Genomic DNA, 18,770 nt, shown 5'->3' on the forward strand with positions numbered 1-18,770 from the left:
AATCATCTTTTCATCTACTTCAAAGCCGCATATTATATAATAAGCTGGAAAGAACTATGAATGATTAGTGGAGCATGACTTGGCAAGCATTAGAAGCCTGTGGGAATGGAGAAACGCGGCCAGAAATCGAGTTCGTTGGAGGAATTTCGTTTATTAGGCTATATCGTGATAAACGAAGTAAAGTTACCATTGAAAAGATTTTGAGCTGAATACGGAATCATTTTCATCAATTTTACTTCTTGTTTTTCTATATTAATTATTTGAGTTAGAGATTTTGAAATATCTAGAATCTTGAATTTTATTTACGTTACTCAGACCAATTTTATTTTAACAGGGACCTATTTTTGTTAGGATAAAAGTCAGCTTCAGGATAGAATTCTGCTTGAAGGAAGGGTATGTAGTAGAGAGCCCGAGAATGAAACCATGTTACAGTCCTTTGGGAACCGAATGGCCTCATTCTACTAAAATTCGAACCCACGGCCACCCGCTTATTAAAACGGACTCTGCAACCTTGCGGCTACGAAGCTTTCCACTCTAGTACACTATTTGACTAGTAGCACGAAGCTAGATCCGGCCCGAACATCGCTTACCAAATCAAATATTCCTTGGCAAATTTTGAAAGTTTTCCTCCGGAACATCAAACTTGTGCTGGCCCATGAAGAACAATAGCCTGGATGCTGCCGGAAGTCCGCCTTGACAAAAGTCTCATCATCCATGAAGAGACAATAAGGCCTCGTCAGCATCTGGGTTTACAGTTTCCGGGCCCGTGACTTCCCCACTGTATTTCGCCGTTCGTCACAAGTTGAAGCCATTTAATTTTTAGCCACATCCCTGACTGAAGAATCGGGATTCTTCGCGGACGCTTTCACAACACGCTTGTGATCGTGATCACTAATAGAACATCCATTCTGACCGCATTTCTCCTTCCATTTGATGCTCAGAGTTCCGTAGTAACGTTAAATTATACGTTTCACCGTTGACTGCGCGATTCTGAGTTGTTTTCCGAAGTCCCGATGAGAGCGTTGTCGATTTCCCAGGTGCTCGCGACGTTGCTTTTCGGGAAACGGTATTTTTTCCAATTTTCTAAAAACTGACAACGATAAAAATACAGTGTAAACAATATATTCCAAACTAACCCCACCCAAATTCTCAAGACAATGGGTGAAGCGTTTTCTCGTGATGCAATTTTATGTGGGACACCCTTTATATACAACTTTAGGTGCTTTTAAAAATATAATTTATTTTATCTTGAAAAACTGTGGGCCACTGTTCCATTGGAATTGATATATTGATTCCTGGTCCAGTGACCCCAGCGCCTGTATACTTGCCCATTTTAGAGCCATTCGTATAAAATATAACTGATGCTGTACGAACTTTCGGACCTCCTTCTTCCCCTTCGCTGCGATTGGATTCAATCATTTTTAAGAAACGTTGAAGATGGTCTTAGAGTCCATCCAATCTTCATTCATGGTTACTAAGGTGTTAAGCTGGAAATTTTTGAGGTTCCTTAAATGTCCCTTTAGATCCCCTTCCTGAAAAGTTTTAACACCTTTGAGCCTAAGAACATCTTTTCGGGCTTCAAGTTGTACATATTGATGCAAGGGCAGGAGATATAAAAGAGCTTCTAAGGCTTTGGATGGTGCACTGGCCATTGCTTCTGTTGTTAATAAGCGTGCCAGACGTTGTAGTTTATCTACAACGGCCTAGCTTCTTCTCAGTTTTGGGCCACCACACTAGCGAGGCATCTTTTACATATGTATATCCAGTGAGTTATCCTCGGCTTGAGTCTCCACTTTTTACCAAATGTATTGCTGCAAGTCAAGCCCTATCAATGTCTGCGGTAGTCTCGAATTGCCGACTAAAGTTGGCACGCTGATCGACACTCCGCCCGAATGCCAGCCAGTCGACATGGTGATAGTCTCGGCGGGTTTGCTAGTGAACCTCAACTCCAGAACCGATATTTTAAAGCACCGGCCAATGGTCGGAACAAAGCTCCTCGAGTACGGTTGGATGGGCGATGCTGTTGAACACATTGGTCAAGGGTCGAAAAATTCCCTTTGCTGAAGTATGTGGGGCTTTCAGAAGCCAAAATGTTGTAATGACCATGTTGAAAGTCGTCGTTAAAAACAACCCCGTTCCGGTTACGGAGCGTATTGCTTCGTGTTTGGCATTGATGTGATGTTAGTTTTGAAGAACTCAAGCTCGATAATTTGGTTCTTGATGCATCGAGCGTTCTAATCTAAGAAGTTTAGGTTAGTTTCATGGCCCATATTAGCTGAGGAATTCAGACACGACTGAGATGACAGCGTGGATCTGGTGCTGTTTGCACCGACAATCCATTAGGCGTAGGAATAGATTCATTTGTGAACTCTTGGATAACCTCCGGGGAATAGAGGTTCACGGTGTTCCCACAGACCGAAAGAATCTGAGTACACCATTCGATTCGTTATGTCGTCCAGAACCTCTGGTCAAAATTTCAAAATAATCGTACGGTACATTTTTGAGCAATTCCTTTTCGAAAGTCGTAAAGTACAAAAAAGTGATATAAAAACAATGAAATACTTATTGTAAAGCACGTATTTTAACCACCATTTTATGTAATAACATGCAAAATAGTTTCTACACATTCGAAGGGTTATATTTCAAGACATTAACAATTGGTGAAAAGATTTATTTGAAAATCCCACAGTGCACAGTGGTCTAAACTCGAAAAATCGTGGTCGTTCTAGATTTGAGTCAGCTGGTTTTCCGAACTTGTTTTCGGCCCAGAACAATCACTTGCCGGTCACATATTTCAGCAGCTGCGCGGTAGCAGCAGGCGTTTCAATTTGCTGGTTGGGGACTTCGGCCAGACATTTGCTGGTTGAGGACTTATTGCGGCAACAACACCAGCAATAGGGTGTCCCAAAAATCACAGGAGGGTTGTGTGCAAAGGCACGACCGCAAGGATGAAGTAGAATACTTTTACAAGAAAGAAAACCCGGCTGCTTGCGTGTCAGTCATTTTTTAATTTGTTGTTCAATTCAATATCGGATAAGATACCGATCACATCTTGGCGTTATCACTGGCAGTGCGAATAAAGTATTTCTTGTGATAAAATAAACAGTGAAATGCTGGTTCAACACTCAAAACTAGACGGCTCATGTGTTGTCAAAATGAGTCAACTTTTCATTGAATGCATTTGCTAGTGCCCGCTATCGCACAGAGACTTCATTTCACTAAAGTGCCTCACTGGATCAGCTGCTATCGCTATCCATAGCCATGCCAATGTTTTGGCCGCTATACGCTGCTATTGGTATCCGCTGTCCCAGCTGCTATCGATGCTGAAATAGGCTGCAACTAGTGCACTATCCATTGCAATGCCACAGCTGTAGCCGCTATCTGCCTGGTATCCACTGCACTGGTACTGCTGCTGCTAAGGGAAGACTGCCGTTGTCGCTGTCTAGAACTATTATGAGTGGCTTCGACTGAAACAGGCTCTTAAATAGGGATGAAAAACCTATCGATAGTAGTAGGAAATTATCGATAACTATCGATAACCATTTTAGTCGATAATTCCCATTCTTACTCTTATGCAGACAAATAGCAAATTTAAAATGGCAAGGTCTATGATTCTGTCGACCGTGCTTGGGAAGCAATCATATTAACGACTAATCAGATCAGTCGAATTTTGCGTTCAAACAAGGATTGACCATTCTCAATAATATAATTGCTTGTCATCATTTGAACTTGATAATTTTTGAATTTTAATTATGCGAAAAATTATTTTTTATGCTGATAATGAGAGCTTTTCGGATGTTGTGCTCATGACTGAAGGAAAAGATAATTCAGTACGTTCTGAGACACGGAGATGAAGCCAAATATATATCTGTTCCAAATTTCTTGAAAGTGTAAATTGATTCAAGAGAAAATATTAACTCTTCAATAAGGTTTTTATTTCATCCTGAAAAAGACAATTTGTTGTTTAATTCAATGTTTGATAAGATGCCGATTACATCTTTGCGTTATCACTGACAGTGCGAATAAAGTATTCCTTGGGGGAAAATAAACACTGAAAAGTTTTCCAGAACGTTCTTTTCATTGGATGCATTTGCTGGTGTGCCTGCTATCGCTCAGAGACAACATTTCACTAAAATGCCACACTGCATCAGCTGGCCCTGCTTATATTGGTGATGAGACCAACGTCAACCGCTGCGCTATCCCCGTTGTCATAGTAGTGGACGCTTCCGTTGCCATAGGTATCCGCTGCCCTGCATCACCTGGTCCTGTTATCGATGCTGGCTGAGACGCGCTCCGCCGCTATCCGTTGCCATACCACAGCTGTGGCGGTTATCCGCTGCATTGCTACTGCTGCTGTATCCACTGCTGCTGCTAAGGGATGACTGCTCCTGTTGCAGTCTAGAATTATAATGAGCGGCTTCGAGTGAAACAGGCTCTTATATAGGCCAAATTGCACATTTAAAATGGCAAGGTCTATGATTATGTCGACCGTGCTTGGGAAGCAATCATATAACGACCAATCAGAGGCCGAATTTTTTGTTTTGACAAGGCTTGACTATTTTCAATAGTACAATAGTTTGAATAATAACATTACAATTATCTGCATTTGGGAAGAATCTTAGAAGATTTTCCAATCTATTGTTGCCAGAACGAAGGAAATCCATCGAATACTAACCGATTTATTAGCATTTGAAATTGGACATATTTTTCACTTTTTTCGGTTTTAGATTTTCATTTTACATCCCTATGTAGCCAACTTCCTGAGAGAAAAATTCTACTTCAAAAAAATCGATGTTGAAAAAGTCAAGGTGCTCAGCCCTGAATTGAAAGATAATGTTATTTATAGCATTTTTGTAGAACGTTTCGACTTTCTGAAAAATTGTTTCCAGGTTGCCCAAACGTGATTTATGAGAAAATGACTTTTTCTAGCTACATTACTACTCTTTTCCACTTTTTTCAAACCTGTACGATTCCCAAATTTTTTCATATATTTTTTTATATTTGTGAGGTTGTTTGAATATTTTGCATGGTTTGGTTCAGCATTGCATTCAGTTTTTTGACTCACAGAGCCCAATAAACATCACAGAAAAATGAATTTTTCTAATAATTTTTAGATAAAATGCTTCAAAACACAAATAAAAAAAGTTTTTGATCAAGAACTGAGATTTTCATTGTAAAACGAGATTTACGACGAAAATTTACATGAAAAAAGATACTTGATATCTTATCGGGGGGCAGAGATATTGGCATTTTTATATGTGATGGAAAACTATGCATTTAAACAAAAAGGTTGAATTACTGTTTTATTTTGGGAGATAAAAAATAACAATGTTCAGAAAACAAATGCATTTTTGTATGGCTGATAACTAGAGTAGGCAGTGTGACTTTGCACTCGTATCCAAGTGAGTTTTAAAACTTGCTTGCACATTTATTTTCGGTTTGCACGTAAACCCTAATTGTCCTTTGAAAGCATAAACCCCTGCATCGTTGAATACATCGTGCACTGCTTGCATTGCACGCATTAAAACTCAATCGATCAGAGTGTGCGGTGCAAAAAAAACTCAAACTATCGAGAGGAAGCAGATTCAAATTGAATTCAAATCTGGAAAAGTGTTTCTCAGTTCAACTTTGCACGGGTTCATGCCATCACTACTGATAACTTATTAGAAGGTTGAAAAATACGGAAAAATCTGCGAAAAAAATTAGAACGAAAGTTGTGATAGTATTGTGATAGCATTGTGAAAATTGTGATAGATAGTAAAAAAAATTGCGAAAGTATCTTCTAATAGAAAACTCAATGTTGCTCGTAATATGTAAGAGATAGAAACATGATGTCTTTGGTAAAGTTTGTTTTAAGATAACCTAAAACTTTGTCGAAGACACCTTGCGTCTATCTTATTCTGATTCAAAAGTAAATTTTTTATCTCACTCATTGGTGGATTGATCACCCATCTTACTACATTAAAAGATGCATTTTTGAATATCCTGAAACTTCTCTGAACATATCTTATGGCTATAATGAACATCCAAATCACTATTTAGGAGATTATACGCACAAACAGCAAAATAAAACACTGTGTAATGGAGATATTGAGCTTTAGTGGCATTTTTGACAAAATGCGTAGTTCTCCATCACATGTAAAAACGCCAATATCTCAGCCCCTCGATAAGATATCAAGGATCTTTTTTCATGTAAATTTTCGTCTTGAATCCCGCTTTGCTGTACAAATTTCAGTTTTTGATCAAAAAATTTTTTAGTGTTTTCAAGGGTTTTTATCTAGAAATTATGAGAAAAATTCACTTTTTTGTGATGTTCAATGGGCTCTGTGAGTCAAATGATTGAATGCGATGCTGAACCAAACCTTAAAATATTCAAAAACAACCCCACAAAAATACAAAAATATATTGAAAAATTTTGGAATCGAACAGATTTGAAAAAAGTGCAAAAGAGTGGTTTTGTAGCTTGAAAAAGTCATTTTTTCATAAATCACGTTTGGGCAACCTGAAAACGATTTTTTAGAAAGTCTAAATGTTCTACAAAAATGCTATAAATAACATTATCTTCCAATTTAAGGCTGAGCACCTTGACTTTTTAACATCGATTTTTTTCGGGACAACCTAACCAGCAAGTATTCTGTACTGAATCATGGCAATCAAAATCAGCCGTGGCCGTTTAATTTCCTAAATGTGAAAAACGTTTTTTCAGTGTGTGTGTTGTCAAAGTGCTTTTTCTCCCACTGTCGGGAACAGCACAAAGGTTGCGATTAGTATCATATCAAATTTTGAACAGCAAAATGCCCTTTTTACGATACAGCTTCAACAGCTCGTTTGCACGAAATTTCGAATATATAACATCGCTGCATATTTTTTCTATGATTGATCGTTCGTTGTTATTCTCATTCATGTTCTGCTTGCGACATTTAGTGCATGACTGAAAAAATCTTTACTGTCGTGGGTGTAGCTCAGATGGTAGAGCGCTCGCTCATTATGGGAGAAGAATGGGGATTGATGTCATATCGTGACGGTTGCTGAGTTGAAGATATAGATATGGAATTTTTCACAACCACGAGAAGGATTTCGATCAAAGACTTGTAATTCGTGCTCCAGCACGGCACAACACGTGCAAATTGTCTCTTACTCCAAGTGGAGCAGTTTTAATTTGAAGTGTTGTATTGTAGACTCCCAGCGTTTACTCAATGAAGAGTTTCTTAATTTGAGCAAGCAAAAGTAGACTTAACGACTCTAACAAAGCATTTGTTAATAGTGTTCAGTTTAGTTTAGTCTTGGATACAACCTCCTACCTTTTTAAAATTCCTGGTGTTTCGGAACAAAATTTTCGAATTTTGACATCTTTTCCATTTTCCATTTTCAGCTCAAGTCGCCATTTTCGAACAAACTTACGTCTGAAGTTGATCTCCCGGAAACTGGGTATCATCCCGACTCCGGAAAAATATTCACATTGGGAAGTATTCGTCCATTTATTGCTGTTTTTTAGACACCGCAAGTTGCCATAAGGGAAATTAAAATGGCATCTGAAGTTGATTTGCGGCCTCTGGATATCATCCAGGTTCGGCAAATACCAATGTTCCAAAAACAAAAAGTCACTCTCTTGGAGTTCAGCTTTTGGCAACTTGGCATTATTCAGATTCCGAAAAATACTGTATTGGATGGTATTTGACCATTTTAGATTGTTTTCCATGGACCGGCATTCACCATTTTTAATTTCAAAAAAGCATTCGCGGTTTCAGGACATCATCACGGTTTTAAGAATCCCCCTATTAGGTGGTAACGTTTGCATTCAAAAAAATAAACAAGAATTGCCGATATTCCACGGGTTTACCTTCCCACGCAGTGACAAAACTATCCATGCAGCGTCAATCATAGTAACCCATGAGTCCACAGAAACAATTTGACAGTCGATCTCTAACCGTGATGTCGAAAATAGTGAAGCAACTCCGTTCAGACGTGTACCCCGTCACGTAGAAAGCGGACATCTTGCGACAAGAAGCTCCAAAGATACGGAAGAGAAAGACCGAGGGAAAAGTGGCAACCAAACAGCGAAAAAGTACCTGACGAGCATGGACACACATATCAGGAAACAGCAATCCTGTCCACTGGTCTCGGAGCTACAGGCAACGACGCAGCAACAGCGTCCCGGCGAATCGCGACACGGGTGGTGGTGATTGACGACGAAACCTATCTCACCCTTGATGGCTACGACTGGCAGGACACTTCGTATTTTGCTTCCCCCATGAAGGAAGTGAGCTCCGATGTGAAGGTCCCTTCACACACCATGTTTTCCAAGAAGGTGCTGCTGTGGCTGACAATCAGCGAGAAAAGGATACCAAAGCCGCTCTTCTTTCGCTCCGGACTGGCCGTTAATGGGATAATTTTTATTACGAAGTGCCTGCCGGAAGTTGCGTCGTTTATCGAGAAATACCATAAGGGCAAAGATGCGATGTTCTGTTCGGATCTGGCATCGCCTTACTACTCGAAGCGATCGTTGGAAGAGATGGAGCGGTAGAATATCGTTGTGGTATCAAAGTTGGCGAACTCTCCCAACGTCCCCAAGTTGCGTCCCATCGAGGATTTCTGGGCAAACCTAAAGCCATAAGATCTACTCCAACTAATTCAAAGTTTCAATTTCAACTGAAAATTCTTTCATGACAGTAAAAGTTTGTAGCGCTGGCTTGGAGTAGAGAACCGGCTCTTGGGCATTATCCCGATGATATTTCGCTGTCGAAACTTGAATTTTCTGTTTATTGGACACAGACTTTGCTGCCAACTTTTAGTATATAAGACAATTTAGGGGCTAGCGCTACGATCCTATTGATACTTACAGTCTCTCCCCAGCCGGAATTCGAACTTACAACGACTAGCTTGCAAGGCCAGCGACGTACTACTGAAATACTGATGATTTTTTAATACCTTTTTTTGTGACATTTTAGGTGGACGGAACGGAATTTAAGCATGGGAGAACCGATGTCTCTCTCATGTATACCGCATTGCAGAAATTCGTCATGAAATATCGTAAGTTTTGCGACTTACCTACAAGCTACCTTGCACTTTCAGATTTACCGTGACACCTTAAAACGCTGCTAACTTGCTATTTTTCACACCACTATTTTTTTTTTGCTCCCGTGTTGTTTTCTTTTCCACGCCGATGACCAGCAGGATACTTTTCACATTACAGAAACGGACGAGTCCCTTATCCGCTTTTCTTCTTACACTAATGAACTTTGCGATTGTGGCTAATTTTCCGTGAAAAAATGGGCGAAATAGGCTGAAACATGCCTCAAAAGTGTAGCGTGTCACGAAGTCAAAAATTGAAAATCTGGCAACGCATCAGAAAAATTAATAATCAGGTAACCAATGATATTCGCTTTACTGCAATTATTTTTGAAACGCGTTTTCGCGTTGGAATAATTTTTGGAAAGATGTAGAAAAAAAACATTAAATTAATTTTAGAAAAGTTAGGCACTAATTTTTGAAAATAATTGACTTTAATGTATCATTCAGTGAGAAATAAATTATTTTGGCAGTTGTTTTGCAGGTTGAACAGGTTTTTAACATTCACATGTTCTAATACTTCAGTTTAAACAATTAAAACCAAAACTGTTCATTACTATAGAAATTTTGGTGTTCCCTACACACAAGAAACCCAGGATGCCTGCCATCATTTATTTATAAACCACTTCTAACATCTAACTCTGATTTATTTATTACGTTTCTCTCAGTCACGTATGAAGCCGCGTACTTTTCCCAGTGATAATGCAACTAACTGTAGAAATCTTCCCCCGGCTGTCATTAACTAGGATTCCGTTCGTGGAAAATAATTCCACACGGTTCCATTCCGCCCGCAAGGATCACTGCATAGGTATATAGGTGAACTGAAGCTTCAAAAGTTTCGTTTGTATTCCACCAACATGATACGGCTTTGGCATGATTATGGTTGTGATGCAGCAGCCCGAACAGGACCAGCATCCCAACATCGGAATCGGTAGCTCCGCAGTTCTCCTCCTAACATCCGAGAACTGAAAAGCCCGCCGACGCATGATGAGGATACTTTGATCACCAAGCAGCACTCGAGAACGTACTTTCAGTGTGCTCACATACAAGTACATTCACCCACACACATACACACAGCAGAAGCGTACCGCAGACAATAGTGTAGTATGATTTAGTTGTTCAGTTCACTTGTTTTCCCACCAGGGGGTGGAAGGCTTGGAAAAGCCTCCTTCTCCTATCGCGCGCCTCTGAAGTAATGTGCAGCGCAACTGGTGTATGTGTGTAAATGGGCGGAAGCACAAACAGCGTGAAGAAATTGATAATGTTGGCAATTTAATAATGATTCCTCGAACAAAGAACGTTTCTTCCGATAGACTCCCGGTATGGCACGTGAGTAAAAGAGAAAATCCCTCCCAACAGGTCTGTGGGATGCTTATGTCGGAGCATCATTAGAGGGCATATTGACACTGAAAACATGCAGCAAGTAGCTGCTAAAGACCGTGATTAACTCAGCTGCTGGTGTTGATGGAAGAGATTCCCTCAAATTAATTTATTCAATTTAAATTCTCGCTCGTAGAAAAGATAGCAAACTACGATTAGACCGGCTAGGAAAGTGTAGAATAGGTACCAACGCCCGGCCACTTTGCACAATCTACTTATATTCGTAGATACACACACGCACTGCTGCAGGCCAGAGCTGCACTGGACCGAGGCAAGACTGCCACACTCGCTAGATCCTGTTGTTTAGAGGTGATATTTTTAAATTAGACAGACAGCGAGCGCGTGTCTTTGTTGGTTGGCATGTTCGTTTTCTTCGGCGGGCAACAACCTGCCCAGCGGAAATGACGTAAGCGCCAAATTTTCAAATTTTGTTTTTTTTTACGTATTACTATATTATAGGTTGCCCATTTCAAGATGCTTGGTACCGTTTTTTTTTAAATATTGAAAAATAGCTGAGAAATATCAAAATAAAGAGTGACGTTAGCACCATTTGAATAGCGCTAAGAAAAGCGCTTCTGTTATTTTGCGAACAATTAGGAACAAATCGCTTCTGGAGCGGTTTTGTGATTCTGGCACTTACGTCAAAACGCTAGCCCACGGCAGTAATGTCCACGTGGACACGATATTTTCTTGCAAAACAATGGAAATCTGCCAGAAAAATATATTGGTTTGAAAAAAATTCTTTAGCTGTTCTGACTTTAGAGTCTTCATCAGCCGTATTTAAGATAACTTTGGCCTCTTCGTTTTTTTTTTTGGAAAGGTTCTGTAAATGTTAAGAACCTTCCAAGAATTTCAGGTAAAATAAGATATACCTAGGTATTTCTTTTTTTGTGTTTTATTTCATTAGCGGAGGCACTTTCGAGTTTTTTTAGACTAAATCAAAATGATTTTTCATTAACTTTGTTTTACTCTTTGAGGCAGTTCTGTCTTCAGTCTCATTCATTTATGGATCCACTTTTAGCTAAATTCGGAATCAATTTCTGCTTCGCCCTTTTCTTTCATTTAGAAGCGTTCTTCAACCATTTGGCTGAATTTAAACCATTTTCTTTCTGGCCTTTTCCTCCCGTTGAATTTTTTTCAATAATTTGGACCAAATTTAAAATCATTTTCTCAATGTTAACATCTGAAGTTAGTTTAGAATACTTAGTTGGCTTTTTCTGTTTGGTTTTACCATATTTTTTAAATAATTCCTAAATATTTTTTTTTTTGTTTCGTCTTTATCTACGAAGCATTTTGCAGCCAATCTATGATCATAATTTATTTTATTTTTTTCTGTCTGATTAAAGCGTTTTAAACCATTATTGCATGTTTTTCTAGCTTCCAGAAACGTGTACCAACCATTTTAAACTGAACTCAGAATGCATCTTTTTCATTTGAAAGATGTGTTTTCGGATGTTTGAAGCTACATTTACTAGAGTTTTATGCATTTTAAATTAAGCTTGATATACCGTAATGCATCAAATTTCGAACACTTAAGCTATGGTGTAACTTCTTTCACTAAAAAATCAACTAATCAGTTTTTTCGTGGATCTTGAAGGTTTAACATGTTGTTTGTTTTATTTTTGTTGCAATTAAGTGCTATTTATATAGATTCAAACATGTTTTGTTTATTAAATTAACGAGAATCCAGAACTCGGCTTGATTCATATTCCAAACACTTCAATGTAATCACTAATGTCGAATTCGTTTTTACGACAGGACTATACCGTCCCGGACTACACTTTCCGAGCAGTTGCAATGGTGTGCGTAATACTAGAAGTAGCTGTCACTTTGTTTTGTTTTTGTCATTATCGCCATTGTCTTTTTGTCGCGTTTGTGCTACTGTACGAAAAATTTGCCAATTTACTGAAAAATGACGGAATTTAATAATTATTTGCAAGAATATACATTGGTAGTGAACGGAAAAATCAATAATAATAAAGCAAACCGATTTTGACACATTTTTTTATTCTGACACATACGTGTGCATGTGTTGGTGTCTTCAAAACTGCACTCTGTTCCTTTCGCGGACTGTCCGGGACAGAAAAAGGGTAGTCCGGAGAATGAAAAAAAAACAGTTTTAGGACAAAGTGTAGTCCGTGGTGTAGCTACACCGCAAAAAACGGCATAAGAGATAGATAGGTAAACCGTCTCAACACTGACTGTCAATTTTTTCAAAGCCTGCTAGTTCTCTGAAAGTGGTCCTACAGTGAAAAACTATACATCACTGGGTAAAGGACATTCTGAAGAACGAAATGGTATATAATAATCATACTTTTGATTACCTTAGCTATAATAATGTGGTTTTTATTCCAAAGTTCGAACAGCTTGAGACTGTTCAAAGTCAAAACGTTTTTTCATAAGATTAAAAAAAATTCTGGTGTATGATTGATTTTTTAAGATATGGGATACTAACTTGAGATAAAAATTCAGCTGTTTTTCTGGCTTTAGAAACTTTTGTTTGCTCGTTCGAACGGTTTTTTTTTTTCAATTTGTAATTAATTTCTATTGTGGCCTTTTCGCTGTTTAACGTTTTTCATGCATTTTGGCTGAGCTTTGATCGTGTAATTTTCTTACCGTTTTGTTTTTTAAGGTTACAGATATGTTCGAGATGTATATTCTTTTGGCTTGTTTTCTTATTCACGAGGGGGTCTAGAATGATAATTTTTGTGTCCACGTGGAATGTGGACGGCTCCTGAGTATTTATCACGTAATAATAAGCCTATAGGACTTTCAATCGTGAGCTTCCTGTGTCGATCGAAAGCAATTTTCGCATAACTTTTCAACAGGACCCAAGCAACATTGAGAGACTCGATTCACTTTCCTTTGAATACTAAAAAAGCTGTTTTTTGTGAATAAGAATTTAGACAATACTTTTAATATTTCGATATGTGGCGAGCAATCGTTGAAAACTTTTGAGCTGACGTATAGCGTCACGTTCAAACACGGAGGTGGTAATATCATACGGAGTTTGTCCTCTGTATTGGATCAGCAAGATAATTATAATATCGGGGGATTTCGGCTAAGCGGTCTTTTAATTTGGAAACACTTATTTGATTCTGTCCAACGTTTCAACACCGGTTGGTGTCTTCATCAGGGAAAAAATGCATAGGACGAGGAACCTTAGCATTTTTTCCCTGATGAAGACACCAACCGGTGTTGAAACGTTGGACAGAATCAAATAAGTGTTTCCAAATTAAAAGACCGCTTAGTCGAAATCCCCCGATATCAATATTACGGTCGATTCCCAAATTATATAATTATGATAATTATAATGCACAAGTAATTTTACGCTCAGATAACGTTTGCATTAAAAAAATGGACAAAAAATGCCGTTTTTTCATGGGTCTACCTTCACACGCACTGACGAAACTACCCATGCAGCATCAATCATAGTAACCAATGAGTCAACAGGAAAAAATTGACAGCTCTATCATTCGAAATCTAACCACGCAACAGTGTAGCTACTCCGTTCGGTGTACCGTTCGAAAAAAAAGGGAACACCGCCGCGTCAGAAACGGGCGTCATGCGGCACTTTTTGGACGCTGGAAACGCCCGTTCCGGTATCTGCAACATCTTGGCACTATTGAACAACAATTAGAGCATCGAGAGAAAGCCCGGCTCCGGACGGCCGACGACCCTGAACGACAAGAAGCGCCAAAAAATGCTGAAGAAAAAGACCTAAGGACACATCGCTGTGTGCGCTTGACCGGGAGGTCTGTGCAACCGGCCAAACAGTGAAAGAGTACCCAGCGAACATGGTTATACATGTCGGTAAGCAGCAGTCCCGTTCACTGGTATCGGAGCTGCGACGTGGCAGTGGCGATGGACGACGATACCTATCTCACCCTGGATGGCAATGATTAGCAGGGAACTTCGTATTTTACCTCTCCCACGAAGGAAGTGAGCACCGAGGTGAAGTTTATTTCACAGACAAAGCTCCCCAAGAAGGAGCGACTGTGGCTGACAATCATCGAGAAAGGGATGTCAAAGTTGCTCTTCTTTCGCTCCGGGCTAGCCGTGAACGGGAAAATTTATAGTACAAAGTGCCTGCCAGAAGTTGCGTCGTTCATCAAGAAATACCATAAGAGCGAATACATGGTGTTCTGGCCAGATTTGGCGTCGGCGATGAGATGAAGCGGCTGAATATCGATGTGATACCGAAGTCGACGAATCCGCCCAACGTCCTCCAGCTGCATTCCATCGAGAATTTCTGGGCAAACATGAAGCGCAAGATCTATTCCAACAATTTTGTCGCGAAAACGGAGGAGGAATTAATAAAAAAACGAAAAAAGAGCTTGAAAACATGCCTACACGCATGTTTTCGTCCGCCATGGCGAATGTTCCGGCTAACATGATTACCTTCCATGGGAAATTTATCCAACTCAATTATCTGTCTTAGTTTTATTTTCATCACCATCTAAAAAGTCCGTTTTTTTTACCGCAAACGTTATTAGATTCGTACACAAATTAAGCAACGCTAAAAATCTAAATTCCAGATCCCCTCCGCCACTATGTAACAAAACGAAGCGCTTAATATGGCTGTTCCCCCCCCCCCTAAAATGACCTAACGCTCAACAATTGCCTCCTCCCCAAAACTTTCGTTATATAAAATATCACAGTTACGTAACTGTCTGAACTATCCCATCCCCCTCGCCCATATGTAACAACAAGTAACGAAAACTCAGCCCCCTTTCTCCCTTGAGCGTTACCTACAGGACCGGATTTGGACGCTGGGAGGCCCGGAGCAAATTTGTCTGTGAGCCCCTCTTTTCTTAAAACATTTAGAGGTAACGTTCTGGAAGGTGACGAGCAAAAAAAAGGTCACCCCAGTACTAGGGGGGCCCTTGAATCGGGAGGCCCGAGGCATTTGCCCCTTTTACCCCCCCCCCCCTCAAATCCGAGTCGGGTTACCTAATATGCGTACGGCGTTTTATTTCAAAAAAAAATTTCCTATCGTTATTATCTACCGAAAAATACCTCAATTAAATGATTTTGGGGCGCTGAAAAGTACCATTGGTGTGTCATAATAGTGAAAATTGCGTTCTACCATTTGCATGAGACGATTATCGTGTTCTTATGACGGGAGCATTTCCTTTGCGTAGCAGATCATGAATTCGTCCTACCACCTACCCCCTTATTAAAATAATGTAGCGCAGTAGAATTTGTTAACAAAAATGCTCGTTTTTGGAGTAAAATTATAGCCTCTAAAATTCAGTGCGTCTTGAACTGTCCTACAGATCAGACGTTTTTTCGGTTGCTTGTGGACTGGTCTTTGACTGCCTATAGCTTCAAAGTTTGTGTTTTGTCAGTGTGTCTTTTAAAGACTACCTGAAAGTTATTTCCCATCAGTCTTTCTCAAGACTACCTACTTTTGAATTTAACATTTGTTTTAACTTTTTTCGTATCACCTGAAATGGCTGGACGGAAAAAGAAACCTCGCATCGCTGCGGGGAGGAAAAGAGAGGCATCTCTTTCTGACACATCGAGTGTCTGTAGTGACAATCCTTTTGATATTTTGCCTGAGCAAGAAGCTGGTGAAATGGAAGTTATTAATAATGAAACTATACAAAATATAAAATCTTTAAAAAAGGAGAAAGTTCCACCTATTGTGGTAACTATTTCTTCTGAATTTAATATATTCAAAAAGGAACTTTCAACGTTTGTTTCTGACGTTAAAGTTACCTATCAAATTGGCCGTAGAGGTGAATGCCGCTTATTAGCCGACTCAGTAAAGGGTCGTGATCGTCTTGTTCAGTATTTAACTGACAAGATGTACAAATTTTTTACATATGACACCAAGAACACCAAGCCGTTCAAGGTTGTCTTGAAAGGTCTCACCAACGATCAAACCGTTGATGAGATCAAACTTACTTTAACAGAATTACTTGGCATAGCCCCTACCCAAGTAATTCTAATGAAACAAAAATCACGAGGCGAAAACAGTCAGAGAACTGGAATTTCCCTTGTTAATTATTTAATTCATTTTAACCGCAATGAGGTTAACAACTTAAAATTTTTTGAAAAAGCACATGCTTTGTATAATGTGCGTGTAAAGTGGGAAATTTATAGGAAGTATGGCGGAGGTGAAAAGCATATCACCCAATGCCGTACTTGCCAACGTTATGGCCATGGTTCCAAATTCTGTAACATGGACCAAAAATGTCTTAATTGTGGAGACTCTTCTCACAAAAAGGACACATGTCCTGTGAAAGAGAGTAAAAATTTTCGCTGTGCGAATTGTAACGGCAACCATATGTCAAATTTTTATCAATGCCCAGTCCGTTTAGCAATTGTTAAGGCAAGGCAAGGTAAACAAAATTCAATTTCTCAATTAAAACCAACTTCAAAACAAAATTCTCCAAGCGTACCAGTGACGCCTAGTTTACCTACTCCTTTGCATACCCGTTTAACTTATGCACAGGTTACAGGTAGTTCGAACATTATACCGCCTAGTGTTGGTAGTTCGAAAATGACCGTTAATATGGGTAAGCAAAACAGGCTAGAAAATAATTGTACACCTATCACTCCAGCTAATATTGCTGCCGAAAATATTTTTTCTAATGTCAACTGCCTGGGGCCTATTACGGCAGGTAAACTTTCTTTTTTGCAACAGGCAATGTTCGATCTTATGAACGCCATGTTGCAGGCAAAATCAATGTTTGAAGCCATTCAAATAGGCACAAATTTTACTATTAAAATTGTTTCTAATTTAAAATTTAGCAATGATTTTAAATAAAACAATTAAAATATTAAATTGGAATGCTCGCTCATTGAAGGCCAATGAGAATGAGCTTTTTAACTTTTTAACAGTAAATAATGTGCATATTGCAATTATTACTGAAACATTTTTGAAACCTAACATAAAATTAAAATATGATCCCAATTACGTGGTTCATAGATATGATAGGATTCAGGGTTCCGGCGGTGGAGTTGCAATTGTTATTCATCGCCGAATCAAACATCGTGCTCTTCCCCATCTTGAGACGAAAGTTATTGAAACTTTGGGAATTGAAGTTCAAACTGAACTTGGGATTTTATTTATTGCCGCAGCATATTTACCATTTCAATGCACACGCGAGCTCAAAAATTATTTTAAAGGTGATTTACAAAAACTCACCAGAAATCGTTCGAAATTTTTCATAATCGGCGATTTTAACGCTAAACATCGTTCATGGAATAATTCTCAAAGTAATTCCAATGGCAAAATTTTATTCAACGATTGTTCTTCAGGATACTATTCTATTTTGTCTCCGAATAGTCCTACATGCTTTTCTTCTGTAAGAAACCCTTCAACAATTGATTTGGTGCTTACAGATCAAAGTCATGTATGTAGTGATTTGATCACACATGCTGACTTTGATTCTGATCATCTTCCAATAACTTTTTCTTTATCACATGAATCAGTTTTAAACCCTATGAGCTCTGTTTTTAATTATAACAAGGCTAATTGGGAAAGATACAAAACTCATATTGAGAGAAATTTCAATAATGAGCTTGATTTGCAAAACGAAGTGAATATTGATTCCGCTTTGGACGCATTAAAATGTGCAATTGTTGATGCCAGGAATTATTCTGTTCCAAAGGCTCAAGTGAAATTTGATTCACCAATAATTGACGAAAATCTTCAACTTCTAATTCGTTTGAAAAATGTCCGCAGACGTCAATATCAACGTTCTCGTGACCCTGTTTTTAAAACTATTTATAAAGATTTACAGAAAGAGATTAAACATAGATTTACTCTTCTGAGAAATCAAAATTTTGAGACTAAAGTTGAAAAATTGAAACCATATTCAAAACCATTTTGGAAGCTGTCGAAGATTCTTAAGAAACCTTCAAAGCCTATTCCAGTTTTAAAAGATGGTGAACGTTTTCTTGTATCCAATGAACAAAAGGCTCAAAGACTTGCTCAGCAGTTTGAGAGTGTTCATAACTCAAATTTGAATTTTGTGAGTCCAATTGAAAATGAAGTCACACGTCAATTTGATTTAATTTCTTCCCAAAATTTTTTACCTGCAGAAATAATTGAAACTAACTTGAATGAGATTAAATCAATTATTAAAAATTTCAAAAATATGAGAGCACCTGGTGACGATGGAATCTTTAATATACTAATCAAACATCTCCCTGAGAGCACAATGGAATTTTTAGTAAAAATTTTCAATTGCTGCTTCAAAATTGCATATTTTCCCAAATTATGGAAAAATGCAAAAATTACTCCCATTTTAAAACCGGATAAGAACCCAGCTGAAGTTTCAAGTTATCGACCAATCAGTTTGCTT

General features: G+C 38.7%; 1 protein-coding gene across 4 annotated transcripts in view; it reads left to right on the forward strand.

Moving 5' to 3' along the window:
- LOC129717871 (protein-tyrosine sulfotransferase) overlaps positions 1-18,770 on the forward strand; it is a 73,307-nt gene that overhangs the window by 16,087 nt on the left and 38,450 nt on the right. Inside the window, exon 2 of one of the 4 annotated variants that reach the window (XM_055668107.1) lies at positions 8,949-9,030. The exons of the other annotated variants lie outside the window; for them this stretch is intronic. The gene's annotated coding sequence lies outside the window, so the exon portion shown is untranslated. The remainder of the gene's footprint in view (positions 1-8,948; positions 9,031-18,770) is intronic. 4 annotated transcript variants of the gene reach the window in all.

Source organism: Wyeomyia smithii, chromosome 1 (assembly GCF_029784165.1).
Source record: "Wyeomyia smithii strain HCP4-BCI-WySm-NY-G18 chromosome 1, ASM2978416v1, whole genome shotgun sequence".
Taxonomy (NCBI): domain Eukaryota; kingdom Metazoa; phylum Arthropoda; class Insecta; order Diptera; family Culicidae; genus Wyeomyia; species Wyeomyia smithii.